At 37.7% G+C, this 18,958-nt stretch overlaps 1 protein-coding gene across 3 annotated transcripts in view; it reads left to right on the top strand.

Annotated features, from left to right (window-relative positions):
- The window catches only part of RGS6 (regulator of G protein signaling 6), a 643,116-nt gene that overhangs the window by 608,761 nt on the left and 15,397 nt on the right, over window positions 1–18,958 (top strand). The gene's annotated exons all lie outside the window — the stretch shown is intronic.

Below are 18,958 nucleotides of genomic sequence, written 5' to 3'. Positions count from 1 at the left end.
ACCAAGACTTGGAGCAGAAGCATTCTTCCTTTTCTTTTCAACTATGTTTATTCTTTATATTTTTAGAACACTCCTTTTTGATTATTTTGATATTGTTATAATCACTGCACGGTTTTCCCATCTCTTTTTCCCTTCACTTCACATCAGTTCATGATGGTCTTTTACTGCTTCTCTCCATTTGTCACATCTGTCATTGCTTACATCCCAATAAGATTCCATTAGATTCACATAGATTTGCCTGAGAGTACATATTCACACAATGTCCACCTTTTTATCCTAAATTAGGAACTGCAGCTTTGGGGATAGATCTACATAGGCCTAAAGAAAGAGCTCTGGACTTGGAGTTGGAGGACCATAATTGAAATATCAACTATGCAAAAATGAAATTGTGTGGCCTTGGTCAAGTGACCTCCTCTCACCAGATCTCAGTTTCCTCCTTTGAAAAATTAGAGTTTGATCATTACTAAATAAAAGGTTACATCGTCTCTAAAATCCACTCCAGATTTAGCATATGCCAACAAGACAGACAACAAGAAAGACTTGGTTTTCCTAATATATTTTAAAGACAAGATAGCTTTCTAATAGGAATAATAAGGACCAGCAACAGAAGACTCTAAGCTCAGCCTCACATTGCTAACTGTATCATCAATCAACAAGTATTTATTAAATGCTAACTTTGTGCCAGACCCTGTGCTAAGCATGGGAGATATAACTAAAAGCAAATACAGTCCCTGCTCTCAAAGAGCTGCTTTACAATGGGGGAGACAAAATACAAATTTCTAGATATATGCAAGATATAAACAGAGATAATGGAAAAGAATAAAATAAATGGACAGGAAATGATTGGTACTAGCAGCTCTGGGATGGGGGTTGGGGCAGAAAAGGTCTCCTGCAGAGGAAAATCTTTAAACTACTAAAGTTGAACTGGCCTTGTAGGCATGAAAACCTGAGTTCAAATTCTACCTCTGTGACAGCCTAAGCAGAATGAGTAACTTCTCAGTGCTCTGGGCAACTCTCTAAATTAAGTTTCAAAGATGACAGTTTGCATTGACAGGAGTTGTTTCCTCAGCCAATAAAAGAGGTCCTCAACTTTTTGAGTCATAGACCTTTTGGCAGCCTATGGAACTTTTGTTATAACAATGCTTTTAAATGCATAAAATAAAGAAGATTGAAAAGAAAACAAATTATTTTGAAATATAATCATCAAAAAATTTAAGTTCCTAGACTTTTTTAAGGGCTTCTTTTTCTATACTAGTGAAATCACAGGTTCAATTCCTGTCTTTATCTATACAAAAGTACTGAGATGGTATAGTTGATAGAAGATTGAACCTGTTATTATGAAGGCTGGAATTCAAATTCCACCTCAAACAATTACTATAGTAACATTTAAAAATTTTGAGAGACAGATTCTGTATGATTAGTTATTCTATTAATAATGCAAACATTTTATTAATAAAATAAAAGCACTCTCAAATGCCAAAGACCCCTCATGATGGTGGGTTCACAGTTTGATGTTGTTTGTCCATTGATCTTGAAGAGGACCATGATATCAGGGAGGTAATGCCATGACTTACAAGTGAATTGGATTTAAGTAAGAGAGAGCTATGCAAAGTCATATAGCTCATTTTCTCCTCCAGAGCCATCTGAGTCCAATGGCAAGATATAGAACTGGACGACTGGAAATGGCCCTCCAGCTCATGGTTTATATGCTATTTGAAGAATAGGTATTTTTGAGGGTGGCAGTCAACTCTGATCACTGAATAATTAATGAGAGAATAAATGTTACAATAAGAAGTGGGCTCACTCTGATGAGGTGCTAATGTCATTCTTGGACAAAAAGACTATCTCTAGACCCAGATCATCCTGATCCTTGGGCAAGCTAGACAAAGGAACCTCTCCAAAAATTTTCTTAGTGAAACACAATGGGCAGGAATTTAACTTAAATAAGATGAGGGGAGGGAAGAGAAAGAGAGGAATGTTTGGCAAAAGTCAGTAATATTCTTCAGTGGCTGAGCTATTAACAAGGAAATAAGACAGGGACTCTCACCCATAATTATTTATTATTAATAATTTCTCTCATTAGATGTGTACCCCTGAGCAAAACACTTTGCCTCACTTTCTTCAACTGTGAAATAGGAGTAATAACAGCATCCTACCTCCTAGAATTGTTGTGGAGAACAAAAGAAATAATATTTGTAAAGTGATTAGCCTAACACCAGGCATACAATAGGTGCTTATTAAATTCTTATTTCCTTCCTTTTTTATTAAATATGAGGAGCAAATAAATGAGCAGGAATTGTGAGTTGAAGATGGGGGAGGTGATGGCAACACATCCCCTATAGAATCATGTCATCACTCCCTTTTCTTAAGTGCCTTTTTTTGGAGTTTAAATAATCAAAGTGGGCTGTGACTAGTCCATAGGTCACAAGAACTCTTTGCCTTATAGATGTCTATCTGATTATCTTAGCCTGGATGCCAAGGAATGTAGCAACAGTAGGAAAGCTGAGTAGAGATCAGGAGACTTCTAGAGCCCACTGTCACCCTTATTACTCAGTGAGAGAAGAGGTGGTAAGAGAACTAAGGGGAGCAAAGAGTCAGATTCAATTCTATCCCCTTCTTCAGGGAATGCACAGGAGCTGGATCCCAGTGCTAATGCCAGCTGCTGATCCAGAAATAGAAGTGAGGCTGGCAAGACATAGGTAAAGAGGAAAAAAGAGCCCTCAATACAGAAACAAAGTATTTCAGCCCAAGCATTTTTTAAAGGGAGCACTAGACTGGATCTGAGGAGATCCAAAGACAAAAAATAAAGTTCCTTTTCCTAAGGAGTTTGCATCCTATTTTGGAGTGGCAGTAAAATAGAGGGATAGATACAATGCCTTTGCATAGATAGATAGATAGATAGATAGAGTCATTAGGAGAGTAAGAAAACATTAAATAGGAATTGGGATGGGGTGGTGGTGTTGATTTTTTTTTTATAGAATACCTGAACCTTGAATAAATAAAAAAAAAATCTTCACACAATTTTCTTTTTCTTCTTCCATCAGTTATCCTAAGGGTAATGGGTTGTTGTAAGAATGAGATAAGACAACATGCAAAGTTCTTTGCAAGTAAACCTTAAATCACTACATATGTGCTCTTTTTGTCATTTTTTTAATTGAATCTCCTTCTTCCTAAGGTGGTACCAAATGGATCAACCCTGTCTCAATCAATCCTGATGGGGCTGTTTCTCCATGGGCTCTATTAAATAAATCTCCTAGGAAGGATTCTTCATCAGTGAGAGTTTACAGATTCCAAAAGCTCTGTGGATAGATTTCAGGAGAATCTATAAATTTGGGTGGGAGTAAATTGCCTCAATTTTCATTAAGCTCTAGCTTTTAGCTAGAAATTTAGCATTTCTTTCAATTAAGGATGTAGCAATAAATATTATTCTGAGAAGAGATTCATATCTCATTTGATCCTCATAACAACCCCGAGGTGGGAGAAAAGAAAAGCTAAGTGGTACAGAGTATAGAGTTCTGACTCTGGAATTATGAAAACCTGAGTTCAAATTGAGCTTCAGATAATTATTAGCCACGTGATCCTGACCAAATCACTTAAGCTTGATGAAGAAGAAGGAGGAGGAGGAGGAGGAGGAGGAGGAGGAGGAGGAGGAGAAGGAAGAAGAAGAAGAAGAAGAAGAAGAAGAAGAAGAAGAAGAAGAGGAAGAAGGAGGAGGAGGAGGAGGAGGAGGAAGAAGAAGAAGAAGAAGGAAGAAGAAGAAGAAGAAGAAAGAGGAGGAGGAGGAGGAGGAGGAGGAGGAGGAGGAGAAGGAAGAAGAAGGAAGAAGAAGAAAGAGGAGGAGGAGGAGGAGGAAGGAGAAGAAGAAGAAGAGGAAGAAGAAGAAGAAGAAGAAAGAGGAGAGGAGGAGGAGGAAGGAGGAAGAAGAAGGAAGAAGAAGAAGAAGGAAGAAGAAAGAAGAAGAAGAAGGAAGAAGAAAGAAGAAGGAAGAAGAAGAAGAAGGAAGAAGAAGAAAGAAGAAGAAGAAGAGAAGAAGAAGAAGAAGAAAGAAGAAGGAAGAAGGAAGAAGAAAGAAGAAAGAAGAAAGAAGAAGAAGAAAGAAGAAGAAGAAGAAGAAGAAGAAGAAGAAGAAGAAGAAGAAGAAGAAGAAGAAGAAGAAGAAGAAGAAGAAGAAGAAGAAGAAGAAGAAGGAAGAAGAAGAAGAAGGAAAAAGAACAAGAACAAGAACAAGGACAAGAACATACACACAGAGAGAAAAACCCTTCAGGATGTAGGTGTTCTGTTTTATAAATGAGGAAAATGAGAGAGGCAGAGGTTAAGTGATACCCCAGGATCCCAGAGCTAGTAAATATCTAAGGCTGAAATTGAACTCAGTTCTTCCTGACTTTAGTCCAGCACTCTAGCTGCTTCACCATATAGCTTCATAAAACGTTTTTTTTTTAAGTTTTAGAACACTTTTTTCAAGAGAAACCTTTTAAATATATGCTCAGGAGTTATTTCTGGAAACCTGGGATTTAATTTCTGTCTCTGCTATTAAGTAGCAATAAGACCTTGGACAAGTCTCTCATTTAATTTTCTTATCTCTAAAGTAGATAGGTTGGAATAAATAATATTAATATCACAAGCATAATTAATCTAACACTTTCAGCTTTATGATGCACTTTTCTTATGACTACCATATGATGGCAGCAAAAGAGATTTGGCCATGATCACAGAGCCAGAGCAAGGACCGAAACCTAGATGTCTCCTGACCTAGTTCTGTGCATTTTCCACCAGACTATTGTCTAGGATATTCTCTAAGGTATTTTACCACTCAAACATTCTATAATTCTGTTAATCCTTGAATTTTCAAGTTATAGTCTATAGCCAAAGAAAAGATGGCTCAGAGTTAAAAAGTCATCTTGGTACTCAATTAGACATGTGATAATAATGGTGTAGTATTTTCATGTCCCTGCCAGAATTTAAAACAAGGGACCAAAATGTGGATAGAATGCTGACCTGCCTGAGAAATTAGAATTGCTGAGTGATATGTTTGTAAATAAATGGCAATACAAGGAATTTGCATAGCCCTTTCCCTAAGGAACTCTGTTTGTTTGCAGCCAATAGCTCCCAGAAAGAAGGCAGTGCCCACTGTGCCCACCCTTCCAAAACTCTAGCCCCCAGCCACCCACACTATTCATTGGGGAAGGGAGATGTGTGCAGCATAGCTTGTGAATGCCCTGCCATGCTGAAGAAGAGCCATCTGGGAAGAGTTTGCCTTTGGCATATTCAGAGCTGCCACATGATTTTCCTCCTGCCTCAATGCATCTTGGATTCCCAGGGGCCCATCACCCATCAGAGTGAATGGAATATTGGCATTTGAGAGTCTCAGTAATAACAGTTCCTTCTAACCTAACCCCCAGTCCCTTGTTTAGCTTCCCTCATTGAAGAAAGAAAGCCTAGAACTAGGTTGTTGTTGCATCCATTTCTAATGGATGATGAAATAGATGAAGGGCAGTCCAAAAAAGTTGAATTAGCCTGGATGCTATCAGCCGTGAAGTCAGAATTAGTAGCCAGAGGATCTGAGTTGTTCTCTGAAATTCTAATTCCCTCAATCTCACACTTCCCTCTCTTGGAATAAGAAGCTCTCTCACAGCTGATGCTGCAACCTGTGCCACTGAAGAGGTAGCCAAATGGTTCTTTCATTCCACTATGTCCACTGTAAGAGAAAACACAATGACACATTAGATTCAGGTCAGGAAGCTACATTAGTCGAGGAATGGTGATAGCATAAGCTCTGAGAGGGGGAAGCTCCTGAAACCTACATTTACTCCCCTGACTAGCCCAATCCCTCTTTCTCCTTCACATGTAACTGCAAAGTCCCTTGCCTGTATTTTCCCCAGCCCTAATTTTCTGAGCAGTCAAATACAAATCCAACTCCTCTGAGCCAAAAAGCACAGCTGTATGTTGGCAGCAGCTGATCTCAACTCCCAAACAGATCCTGCCAGTTGTTTTGGAAAGAAGGGCTTGTGGGAGGAGGTGGGGGTGGGGAAAGGGAAGGGGAGATGAGGTGGGAGAATCTATTTAAAGAAATAACCCATGACCTATTTTCCTCCCTCTCTCATCTCAGGAGAGACTTTCTCCTTGAATATGTCTTGGTGTTAGTAGCTACTTGGGGGAGAAGGGGAGGATTTTCAATCCGTTTGGCATCATAGAAACATAAATTTAGAATTGTAAGAGATCAAGTCCATTTCTCTCATTTTACAAATGAGGAAAGACTGAGAGACTTAATGACTGCCCAGTAAGACTATGAGTCAGGATTTAAAGCCAGGTCTTCCTGACTAAGTCCTGTACAAAAGAAAAAAAAGTTGTTTACAAACAAAACCTATTGTTTCAAAAGACACGACTTTCCACCTCACTCATAGAGAGCACCTGTTTTGCGGAAAGAGGGAGTCTTTGGCAAAATAAATAATTAGCCAACAAACAAACAAATAAATAAAAGATGAAGAACAGAGGGATTCGGTTCAATCTATTCAATATCAAGGCAGCTAGGCAAGAAACAAAATCGGGCAATATAAATACCATCTTCTGTGAGGATAGGAATGTAAATTATATTGGGGACTAAGGAAAATATAAAATTGTGATCTCAAATGGAAGAGCAGGAAGAATGAAGGCATCTAGGTATAAGTAAAGACATAGCAAACTCCTAAGAACCAACCTAAGGGAAGAAACAGCTGCCAATTTTGAGATAAAGTAGCATAAAGGGAAAGCTGCTTGGTATTGCAATTGAAGACTAAGGAATAGAGCTGGAAGGGATGCTAGAAACTACCTCCCTCTAGGGGATCTCGGCAACTTTCACGGATTCATCTATCTGGTCTATGCAGATGCTTCCCAAGGCTACACATCCAGCTCTCATCTCTCCTCTGAGCTCCAATCTCACATTTCCAATTACCTTCTAGGCTTCTGCAGCTAGGTGAGCCCTAGACAACTCAAACCAGAACTCGGTATCCCAAGCCTGCCTCTCACGTCCCTGTTTTTGACAAGAGTATCTCTTCTTGGACCTAGAAGTAGTATTTCACTCTTCCCTCTCATTCATCATTGTATCAGTGGCTGTCTTTATTTCACCTTTTCAATATCTCTCATTTAATCAATAAGCATTTATTAAGAACCTATTGCTTACTTATTACTGTGCTAAATGCCAGAGGAGACAAAAATAAAAGCAAAAAACTGCCTTCAGGGAGTTTGTATTCTAACAAAGGAGACAATACCCTACATATAGAGGTATAGAGGCCATTAAATATATCACAGTGGTTAAAGTCCAGCTTGAAGTCAGGAAGACCCGAATTTAAATATGGCCTTAGACGCTTATTAATTGTATGACTTGGGGGAGTTTTCTAACTTTTGTTTGCCTCAGTTACCTTATCTGTAAAGTGGGAATAAAAATAGTACCTACCTCCCAGGGTTATTATTAGTATTGAATGAGATAATATATTTTGTTATTTGTCCTTGATTCTCGAAGAAGACCGTGACATCAAGGAAGTGATGCCATGACATGCAAGTGAATTGGATTGAAGTGAGGAAGTCTGTGAAAGGTGACCTACCTTCCTTTCCCCTCCAGAGCCATCTGAGTTCCGTGGCAAGATATCTGGAGATGGCCCTGGTTGAAATGGTAGATCTGGGCCTTTTTAAGCTAAGATTTCAGCAAGTCTCACTTTTGTAAAGTGCCCAACATAGTGCCTGGCATACAATAAGTACATAAATGCTATTACTATTATTATTATTAGCTATTATAGATATACACAAGATCCCTACAAAAATTGGTGCAAAGTAGAAGAAGATGCTATTGACTCTGGAAAAGAGAGAAAACAGAAAAAGTCTCCTGCAGAAAATAGGGCTTGAGTTGTATCTTAAAGAAAACAGGGATTGCTCAGGTGGAAATGAAAAAGGAGACCATTCCAGGCATGGGGTACAACCAGCACAGAGTTGGAGAATATAGCATCCTCTATGAGAAATGACAAGTTATCTGATTATGATGAGTAGAGATCATGTGATAGGGAGTAATGTTTAAGAAGACAGAACACATAAACGATAGACTATGTTGTGAAAAAAAATTTTCAGGCCAAAGAGAGGAGTTTATATTTGATCTTAAAGGTGCTGGAGAAGACTTTTGAGTCTGTCCCTTGGGCAGCAAGAAAATGAAATCAGTCAATACTTAAAGAAATTAATTCTGACAATAAATACTGAAGGTGAAGTTTAAATACTTTGGCTGCATACTGAAAAAAAACAGGGATTCATTAGAAAATACCTTGATGTTAGGAAAGATTGAAATCAAAAGGAGAAAGATGAGCAGAGGATGAAATATTATAATGGAAGCAACAAACATGAGCTTGGACAGACTTTGGGAGATATTAGAGGATATCCAGACTGGGTGTGCTGTGGTATATGGGATCACAGAACTCAACAACAACAACTACAGCAAAGAGAGTTGTTGGAATTTATGGGGGTGGGGAAGAAGAACAACATGAGAAATGGCCATACTATGCTTTAGGACAATTACTCTGGCAACTGTATGAAAAATAGATTGGAATGGGGAGAGACCTAAATCCAGAAAATGAATCAAAAGGCTATTGCAATACTGCAGAAAAAATTGAAGAGAGGTAAGCCAAGGTAGTTGCTGTGATTCAAGATAAAATTATATATATATATATATATATATGAAATGGAGTATTTAGGAAGAAGATTTCAGTATCAGGACCTATGTGGGGTGAGTGAGAGGAGTCAAGCAATGATATAACTAGAAGGACAATGCCTTCAACAATAATAGGGAAATTTTGAAGAGGAATATGTTGGTGTGGGGGAGAGTGTTAAGGACCATGCCTAAATGTGAAACCCAGAAAGCCTATAAAGGATTAAAGAGTACTGTATCATAAAGGGGTGGATCAGTTCTCCCAAAACTCCCACAGCTGTGAATCATAACATCCTTGAAGGAATTGCAAAGCAGCCTTTACTGACCCAGATGTTGCTTGTGAATTGGGAATGAAATAAATCGGAGGCAAGAGGAAAGAGAGAGGTCAGAGAATGCAACTGCTTCTCAGTTTCCTTGTATTGTTATCATTCTTTCACATGAAGGGATCTTTTCTGCTGGTCAGAATTAGATCCCAGCAGCCACTAGCAGGTTGCTCCATAACAGGAAAAGATGATAAATTTTGTTTTGGACTTGCTGAGTTCAAGATGCCTATGGGACATCCAATACGAAATGTCCAGTAATTTGTGATGCATCCTGAAGCTCAAGAGCAAGGTAAAGTGTGTATTAGGTATAGAGATCTGAGAGAATTAGTATTGAGTTGATATCGAACACATAGGCTGATAAGGTCTCCAAGAGACAGAGAAGAGAGAGAACAGAAAAAATCCAGAACAGAGCTTTGGGGTGTGAAGGGAGACATGGATAAAAATTCAGCAACGAAGACTGAGAAGGAATGGTCAGATGGATAGAAAGAGAATGAAGAAAGGGCAGGTTTTATGAAAATCCAGAGAGAAGAGAATATTCAGGAGGAGAGGTTGGTGAACATTGCCAAGTGTCCCTAACAGAACAAACAGGATGAAGATGGGGAAAAGGCCATTATATTTGGTCACTAAGGTATCACTGATAACTGTAGAGAGAATATTTTGAGTTGTAATGGTATCAGATGCTAGATTCCATAGGTTTAGAAAAAATGAAAAGATAATGGAAAATATCATCTTTAGATAGCTTTTTAAGAGGAATTTAGATGAAAGAAGAGATTTAAAGGAGGATTAAAACTAGTGAGGCATTGTAGGATCTACTGATGGGAAGAAAGTCTCTGTAGGCTTCAGGGAAGAAACCAGTGAAAGAGAAACGTTGAAGATTGTAAAGAAAATGTAATAGTGGGAAGAAATCTGCTGGAGAAGAGGGAAGGAGATTAAATCACTTACATGTATAGAAGGGCTGCCTTTGTGAAGAAAAGGGCCACATGTTCATAAGAGATTAAAGGCAAAAATGATGAAAAATTATGTCAAGAGGATGTGTAATGAGATTTGAGAGAAGAGGTAACTCATCAAGTGACTACAATTTGCTTGGGAAAGTATGGGATGAGAGGGGTTGGGGGAAAGGGTGAGCTGGTGAAAAGTACTGGGTGAGGCTTGAGTATAAAAGAAGATGGGAATGGCTACATCACCCTAAATGTTGTATACCATAAAGCTCCCTCATCCAGACCCTTATATCACTTCTTTCCTAGACTATTGGAACACCCTCCTAAATAGTCTCCTGGCATCCAGCATTTCCTCTCCAATCCATTCTCCAGACATTTGTCAAATTGATATTCTGTTTTTCAGTATTATTTTATTTTTCCAAATGCATGTAAAGAAAGTTTTCAACATTCATTTTTGTAAAACTTTATGTTCTAATTTTTCTCCCTCCCTCTCTTATCTCCCCTCTCCACAAGACAACAAACAATCTGATATAGGTTAAATATATGCAATCATTTAAACATATTTCCATATTTATCATGTAGTGCAAGAAAAATCAGACCAAAATGAACAACCCCCCCCAAAAAAAACACAAGAAAGAAAAAAACAACAAACAAAAATGTGAAAATACTATGCTTTAAGGATCCACATTCAATCTTCATAGTTTTCTTTCCGGATGTGATTACCATTTTCCATTCCAAATCTATTGGAATTGCTTTGAATCACCACATTGTTGAGGGAGAGTCAAATCCATCACAACTGATCATCATATAATCTTGTTGTTACTAAATACAGTGTTCTCCTGGTTCTGCTCACTTCATTCAGTATCAGTTCCTGTAGGTCTTTCCAGGCTTTTTTGAAACCAGCCTACTCATCATTTCTTATAGAACAATGATTTCTCTGTTACTTTCATGGGGTATACCATAACTTATTCAGCCATTTCCCAACTGATGGGAATCCATTCAATTTCCAGTTCCTTGACACTACAAAAAGAGCTCCTACAAACATTTTTGCACATGTAGGTCCTTTTCCTTTTTATAGACTTAGTAGTAAGACTACCTGATCAAAGGTTATGCAGTTTTATAGCCTTTTGAACATAGTATCAAATTGTTCTCCAGAATGATTGGATCATCAAATTGACATTTTTAAAGTATTAGTCTGACCATGTCACTCTTCTCAAGACTTGGTGATTCCCCATTGTCCTTGAGATAAAACACAAATTCCTTTGTTCACTATTTTAAAAGTTTTCCTTTATCTCCTTAAGAACTGGGATTGTCTGACTATATGTATGTCAAGTTACTGACACATAGTAAATACCCAGTATTGCTTTGCAAATATATCATTTTTTTCTATTATAAATACCCAAATTAACTAGGAAGGACATATGAAGAAAGATGCTATCTGCATCCAGAGAAAGAACTGCTAAACAGAAGCATAGAACTCAAGATCCATACTACACAATGAAGCAATAATATAAAGAAGGTAATATAAACAGTGTGTGACAGTATAGAAGAGTGAAATGAGTATACCAGGTTTGGACCAAGAACCCTCAATTTAAATCCTAGTTCTTACATTTAACAGTATAATAATGGGCATGTCACTTAACTTCCCTTCCCTTAAATGATGATATACTATCTTCCAGAGTTGTGAGGAAAGCTCTTTGCAAATTTTAAAGTACTTTGTTAATATGAATTATTATTGTTATTTTAGTTGTTATTTGCTTGATGCCCAGCACTTAGTCAATACTTAAATGATTTTTGATTGATTAAATCAAATTAAATTTTTTAAAAATAGTGGACTTCAAGACAGGAGAGCTGGAACTAAAGGAAGGACTTTCCATAGAGATATTATTCTGAAACTAAATTTGTGTAATGGTCAAGAAAATAGATCAAAGGAGTATAGAGTTGATCACTGGGAGTTCCAGTTGGGAATTTGAACTGAAGGTTAATACACTGGAGGCTAAAATGAATACTAAGAGATTGACTAAAGGGCCTCCAAATGTTTCATAATCTCCTGAGAGAACGGCAAGACAGTGATACGCATGCCTGGCCCTTTCAGGGAACAAGATACTCAACTATTAAATGGATGACCAGTCGCTTTGAAATATTTGGACAAAGGCAAGGGGAGCATGACTGTGTGGGGCTGAAGGATATTGATATTGTAGCATGACCCTGAGGCAGAAGCTGACCACAGTGTTGGCAACACTCAGTGGAAACTATCTGTGCCATCTGTGGCACAGTACTGTGCTCTAAGGGGATGATGCACCGGGTTAGTAATACCCTCCCTCCAGTCTTCTGATGTAATGTGTTAATCCTCCTATTCAAGCATCCAAAGTCTGAAAATTATGCTGGCCCATCTACCCAGACCAGATTGTGTGTGAGAGAACAGTGAATTTTTCATTACTAAGGTTTATGTGATGAAACTGAATGTTGACAAATGTATCCTTGACACTTTTGGAGATCACTAGTGCCATTCCAGAGAGAAGGTTCTCTCCATGGATTGATCAACATTTTTATCTGACTTGGAAGATGACATTGAACCCATGAAGATGACATAAGTTGGAAAGGTTAGTGAGCTTGGTGCCCTTGGGAAAAGATGCCTAATTTCCCTAAATTTCCACATCTTTCAAAATGAGTTTAGGCTAGATAAGAGTTTCTTAAACTTTTCAAACTAACAACCCTTTTTTGCCCAATAAATTTTTACAGGACCGCAAGTATATAAAATAGGCGTATAAATCAAACATTTACTGATAATAAATCATAAATTCATGATCCCCATATTCAGTTACGACACCATATGGAGATGTGACCCACAATTTAAGAAGCTTTGGGCTAGATCATAAATTTTAGCTTGAAGGGAACATAAAGGTCATCCAGTTCAATTCTCCCCTTTAACAGAACAAACTGAGGGGCAAAAAGTTTGTGACTTCCCTAAGGTTACACGGGTCATTCAGGAGAAAACCTGGATTTAAAGGGAAGTCCTTTGGTATCAAGTCCAGGAGCTGTTCCCTTGCATCTCTTTGCCTCTTAGATGACCTGGGAGGCCCCTTCCACACCAAATCCTCATGCACCTGATCCCAATGCAGCAGAATCCAAGCTCAAAATCTCCATGGGCTGAAACTAATAGTATAAACAAACAAAAAAGTATGAGGGTGGGGCACAGTAATATAAAAGCTAACAGGAAAATACAAAGTTCTCTATTTGTATTTCCAAAAACATTTGTAAATCACTTTCTCCATGTAAAAATCCTGAGCAACTGAAATCATTTCAAGAGATCATTGGGGCAAGTTCAGAATGGGGAATAGCCGGCTTGACAGCAATTCCATATAAAAAAAAAAACCTCAAGATTTTAGTTGATTACATACTCAGCATGAGACAGCAGTGTAATTGCTGCTATAAGGTTACCATGGTCTTGGGCTATCGTTGATAGAAACAGAGCATCTAGCTCAAGGGAAGAAATGCCTCCTTTGTGCTCCTTCATCTCCTACAACAGTGTATGTGTGTGTGCACGTGGGTGGATGCCTGGAGGCTTGCGGCACACACATACATGCTCTGAGGGGATGAATCTGCACAGACACAGTAATTCCCTTTCTTCCCATCCTCAGAAATAATGTGTGAATCATCCTAGATGGTCCCTTCCAGCCCTAAATCCTCATTTACTTGACCCTAATGGATCAGCATCCAAGCTCAAAATCTGTGATGTTCATCTCATCTTAATGCAGTCTAAAAGAGTAAAGCAAGATGGCAGCATAGTGGATAGGAAAACCTGAGCTCAAAGCTTAGCTAAGATATCTGCTGGGTGATCCTGAGTATGTCACTTAACCTCTGCCTTAGTTTTTTCATCTGTAAAATAATTGAAACATCTAAAATGGTGATAATACTAGCACCTAACTCCCAGAGTTGTTATAAAGATAAACTGAGGTAATGTTTGGAAAATGCTTTGCCAGCCTTTATTTTTGCTATTGTGGTTCAGTCATGTCCAGCTCATTGTGACCCAATTTGGGGTTTTCCTGGCAAAGATAATGCATAGTTTGCCATTTCCTTCTCCAGATCGTTTGACTGATAAGGAAACTGAAGCAAACAGGGTTAAGTGACTTGTCTAGGGTCACACAGCTAGTAAATGTTTCCTGGCTCTATGACCTAAACTTCATCCACTTCACTACCTAGCTGCCCAACCCTTTATTATTATTATTATTATTATTATTATTATTATTATTATTATTATGGTGGTGGTGGTGGTAGTGATGAGTGTTTTGCTGAGGACACTTGCCTTAGAGGAAATAAAACAATGTTGGGAGTTGGAAACTTTTAAAAAATACTAACAGATTGACATCAAAGTACAGTAGACTTATTCCCCATTCCTCCTAAAGGCAAAACTAGGATCAAAAGGTAGAAAAGGCTTGGAAATCCATTTTTCCATATACAAAGACAGATTGAGGACCAGCCGGCATAAAGGGTGGGCCTTGGAGTCTGGTAAACCTGGCCTCAAGTCTTGAGTCTGACACTATGTGACCAGGAAAAAGTCAGTAACCAAGCAATTCCAGATTAACATATCCAAGGAGTTTTCAGTATGAACTGAACTAAATTATTATAAGTCCTTATAATAGAGAGTAACAATAAGAACTGCCCATAAGTGAAATTGCTTTCTCTAAAATATAGTTAGCTCCCTCTCACTGGAAGTGCTTACTTGGAAAAACAGCCTTAAGTAGCTAACCTAGATCCTCTCTAAAGCTAGGATTTTGTGATTTGATAAATGTTTATTAAAACAATTTACTGTATTTAAGTGTATGAAATGTCAATATTGCACCAACATATCATAAACTAGTTAGTATTATTTGAAGATGGAATGTTGGCATTTAGAGTTAGATGTGGATTAACATCAAGGACTTACTTCTCTAACATACTTTACTATACTTTACTATAGGGGAAGTTAGATAATATTAACAACAACAATAACAATATCCACAACAGATGGTAGTTAACATTTGTATAACTCTTTGAGGCTTGTAAAGAATTTTACAAATCTTATCTCATTTGGTCCTTAATAGACCAAACAAAACAAAAGGGATGGTTTTGGAAAGTAGATTTACTTGTCTTTAGATGTCAGCCATGGCTTTTTTAAAATCACAGTTGGAGCTGTGTTCTGAACTGTGGGACTATCTTCTCAGAGAGCAAAAATGACATCATTGAGCCCAAATACAGGAACCCTCATTTTGGAGGGTTTTTTTGAAGGGTGGGGAGAAGCAGGGGAGGCTTAGACAGCTGCATTGCAGTAGGACAGTAATCATTGGTAGGATGTTGTTGGGAGTGGGTATTTCCTGGCTTTGGACTGCCTGGCCCAGGAGATAGAGAACAAAGAGATCTTTCTTAAGCTTCTGGGAGAGAGTAAGGCCATTTGTCTTTTTGCTCATTATGAGTACCAGGTATCAGGTAAACAATTTGGGAGCAGTAAATGTTTTACAACAACTAAAGTGGAACTTACCTTTTAGTGCTTTAGTCTGTGAGGTTGCCCATCCTGGAACTCCCTGCTTGCTATATATTCTTTCTTCTACAACTAATGAGTCCTTGCCTTAGAAATCCAACCCTCAGGAAACTCAGTGGTTGGCACAAACCAGAGTAAGGAAAAAAATCATCTTCTTCACATATGTACTCTTTGCAGTTTTCTGGAGGAATCAATCCAATTGAAAATCACATTACCTCCTCTCTCAGGCTTCTTCAAGAATGCTTTGAGCTAATCATGGGATTGTATAATTATGGTTATTACAGCTTCTACTTTCCTTTTTCATTCTTTATGCCTAAACTTTTTGAGGCTCTTCATTAAACATGACAATTTCAGTAAAGTCAGCAAACTTTTAATAAGACATTTTTAAAAGTAAACTTTAAAAGTCCAGTTAGAATGGTTTTCCTTTTTACCATATTCTCAGACATTCCTTCAATTTTGTCAGCATCTCTTCATGTCTAAAAACAAGAGACACACAGGGAAGCAGAAAAAGAAGAAAGAGGAGGAGGAGAACAAAAAAAACAAAAATAATAAAAAGGGGGATATAAAGGAGCAGAAGAAAACGAGTTCATGGTGACTCTCAGATTCTTCCATTAAATTGGGGAAATATATTCTCTACCATGACTCTAAACTTTCTAGAAAATGAAGACTTAGTCATACTATATTTAGAAGCAGTGACTATCTAAAGGCAAATTTTTAAGAAAATGGTTTGAAAATCAGGGAGAGAGAGGTTGCCATAAAACGATGGCCCCTTCCTGACCAGCATCCAAAAATACCACTTGAATAATTTCAAAAGGGTCATTAAATGCACACAGTTGAGTATGAGATGGCATTTATCTCACATGTAAAGCTGGCAACTTGTGAAAAGATCATCCAGTCTCTTCGATAAAGAGAGCCTTAATTGATCAAAGATGGACAGAAGCAGCTACACCCAGAGAAAGAACACTGGGAAATGAATATAAACTGCTTGCATTTTTGTTTTTCTTCCCGGGTTATTTATACCTTCTGAATTCAATGCTCCCTGTGCAACAAGAAAACTGTTCAGTTCTGCACACATATATTGTATCCAGGATATACTGTAACCTAGTCAACATGTAAAAGACTGCTTGCCATCGGGGGGAAGGGGTGGAGGGAGGGAGAGGAAAAATCAGAACAGAAATGAATGCAAGGGATAATGCTGTAAAAAATTACACTGGCATGCGTTCTATCAATAAAAAGATATTAAAATAAAAAAAATTTTAAAATTAAAAAAAAATAAAAATAAAAATAAAAAAAAGAAAGAAAAGATCATCCAAAACATTCCAAGTTTAGACATCTGCAGCAAATAGCTTTCCTGTAACTTTAGTCTTGCCGTGGACCATTTGTAAATTCCAAGTTGAGAAATATTAAAAGTTCTGCTCTACCCAATAATGAATAGACCCAGAGAAAGTATTCTTCTAAATACATGGAAATGCTAATCCTACTATTGGAAAGTGATATGATCTTCCTGGCACACTTATGTGCCAGATAAAGGTAATAGCACAACTTCATCTCTTATCATTTGTGACTCCATAGGTCAAGTCAAGACAAAGCAACAAGTATTTATAAGGTATCTTATATATACCAAGCATTTGTAAGCAGTTAGTTGACTCAGTGTAGTGCTGAATCTGGAGTCAGGAAGACCTGATTTCAGATCTGGCCTTAGACACTTATTAGCTGTGTGACCCTGAAGAAGGAGAGGGCAAATCACTCAAGTATCTTTGTCAAGAAAACTCATCGAGAGTATGCTCCATAGGATCATGAAAAGTTAGGTAAGATCAACAACAATGTACCAGGCATTGTACTAAATACTGGGGATACACAGAAAGAGAAAAGCAGTTCCTGTACTCAAAGAGCTCACATCTAGACGAGACAACATGCAAACAACTTTTACAAATAAGATACAAGATAATTGGGAATAAACAGGCACTGGTATTAAGGGGGATCAGGAAAGGTTTCCTATAGAAGGCAGGGTTTTAGATGGGACTCAAAAGAGATGAAGAGAGTTCCAGGTTTGGAGAAGCAACCAAGGAAATACACAAAGTTGGAAAGTGGAGTGTTTTGTGAAAGAAATGGCAAGGAGGCTAGAATCACCAGATTATTGAATTTATGGAAGGGAGTAAAGTTTAAGAAGATTGGTAAAGTTGGAAGGGGCTAGGTTATGAATAGCTTTAAATGCCAAACTGGAAGTTTTATATTTGATCCCACCTATTTGTTGAAAAGGAGAGAAAAAAAATGTGTTTTCTTACATTGTGTCTGTATTTTCCTAAGGAAAACAACCAGAAAAGTTCTGTGCCTTAGAGCACACCATAACACCATAATAAACACCATAATAAAAATTCCTGCAGGCATATTAGAAAAGCACATGAACATTTTCTCTTTTATCATTTTACTTATTTTGTTAAATATTTCTGAATTACATTTTAATCTAGTAGGTACACTCCGAAGTGTTGAGTGGATTGCAGTCTATATCTGCATATTTAACATCTCTACCTTAGACTCCTCTTGGGTCTGCTATATCTCAGTCACCTCTGATCATTACCTTATATTTAGCCCAGTCTCTGATTCCCTCATATCTAAATCCCTTGATGAGCTGACCCTCACAATCCACCCATGTCTATAAAAGTATTTATTTTTTGGATCATCCTATACCATGATATGTTTACTAAAATATGAGCAATGCTATAATTGTCTTGTCCTTGCTGGACAGTGGGATGTTGGGGATAACATTCTAATTGACTTCTTTTGATTCATTGCTTTAAGGTCTTTGGAGGTCCATCAAGAGACTCTTTCAGCCTTTTCACTAAACTTATCCCTATTCATCTACCTTGCTTTTTCTGGTGTTAGAGTTTGCTTTGATGTCTCTAAATTTAAAAAATAGTCATGAATAAACAAGGATGAGTCATTCAGTTTTCTACCTGAAATGCGCTAGCTACAGAACTTCTTTAAGCAGTATTTTGTTGGTAGCAGAAGACAAGTCATATCCATAAGTCATCTTTCCCTCCATCCCTTGCCCCAATGATCCATGTCTCTTGAAGGAAACTGAGGTTGCCACTGAAGTCTGGGGTTTTTTCCCAGCTTAGAAGAAGACAGACTATAGTGCTAAAGAAACAAACTTTGTCTTTAAGATCAGATTTCTTAAATTAATGTGTATGTGGGTCTATCTCATTTTGAGGAGGTAAAGAAAATACCAGTTGTTAAATTATTAAGAGGAAATATCAGTTTAATCTAAAAGACATCAGAGGAGAAGAAAAACGATTAGAGCCATGAAGTCCTCCTAGGGACATATAAATAGATAAAACATAAATACTAGGCTAGACACTGTACTAAGGACTGGGGATACGAATCCAAATAAGCATGAGTGTACCTACCCTCAAGTAGATTACATTTTAATGGAAGAAAACAACACATACATGGGATCTAGAAGTAAGATTTGGGTAGTTATTTGGTATAGTAGATAGAGCACCAAGTATGGATCCAG

Source organism: Antechinus flavipes, chromosome 2 (assembly GCF_016432865.1).
Source record: "Antechinus flavipes isolate AdamAnt ecotype Samford, QLD, Australia chromosome 2, AdamAnt_v2, whole genome shotgun sequence".
Lineage (NCBI taxonomy): Eukaryota > Metazoa > Chordata > Mammalia > Dasyuromorphia > Dasyuridae > Antechinus > Antechinus flavipes.
Note: the sequence above shows the minus strand (reverse complement) of the source record. Positions and strands in the feature narration are given on the sequence as shown.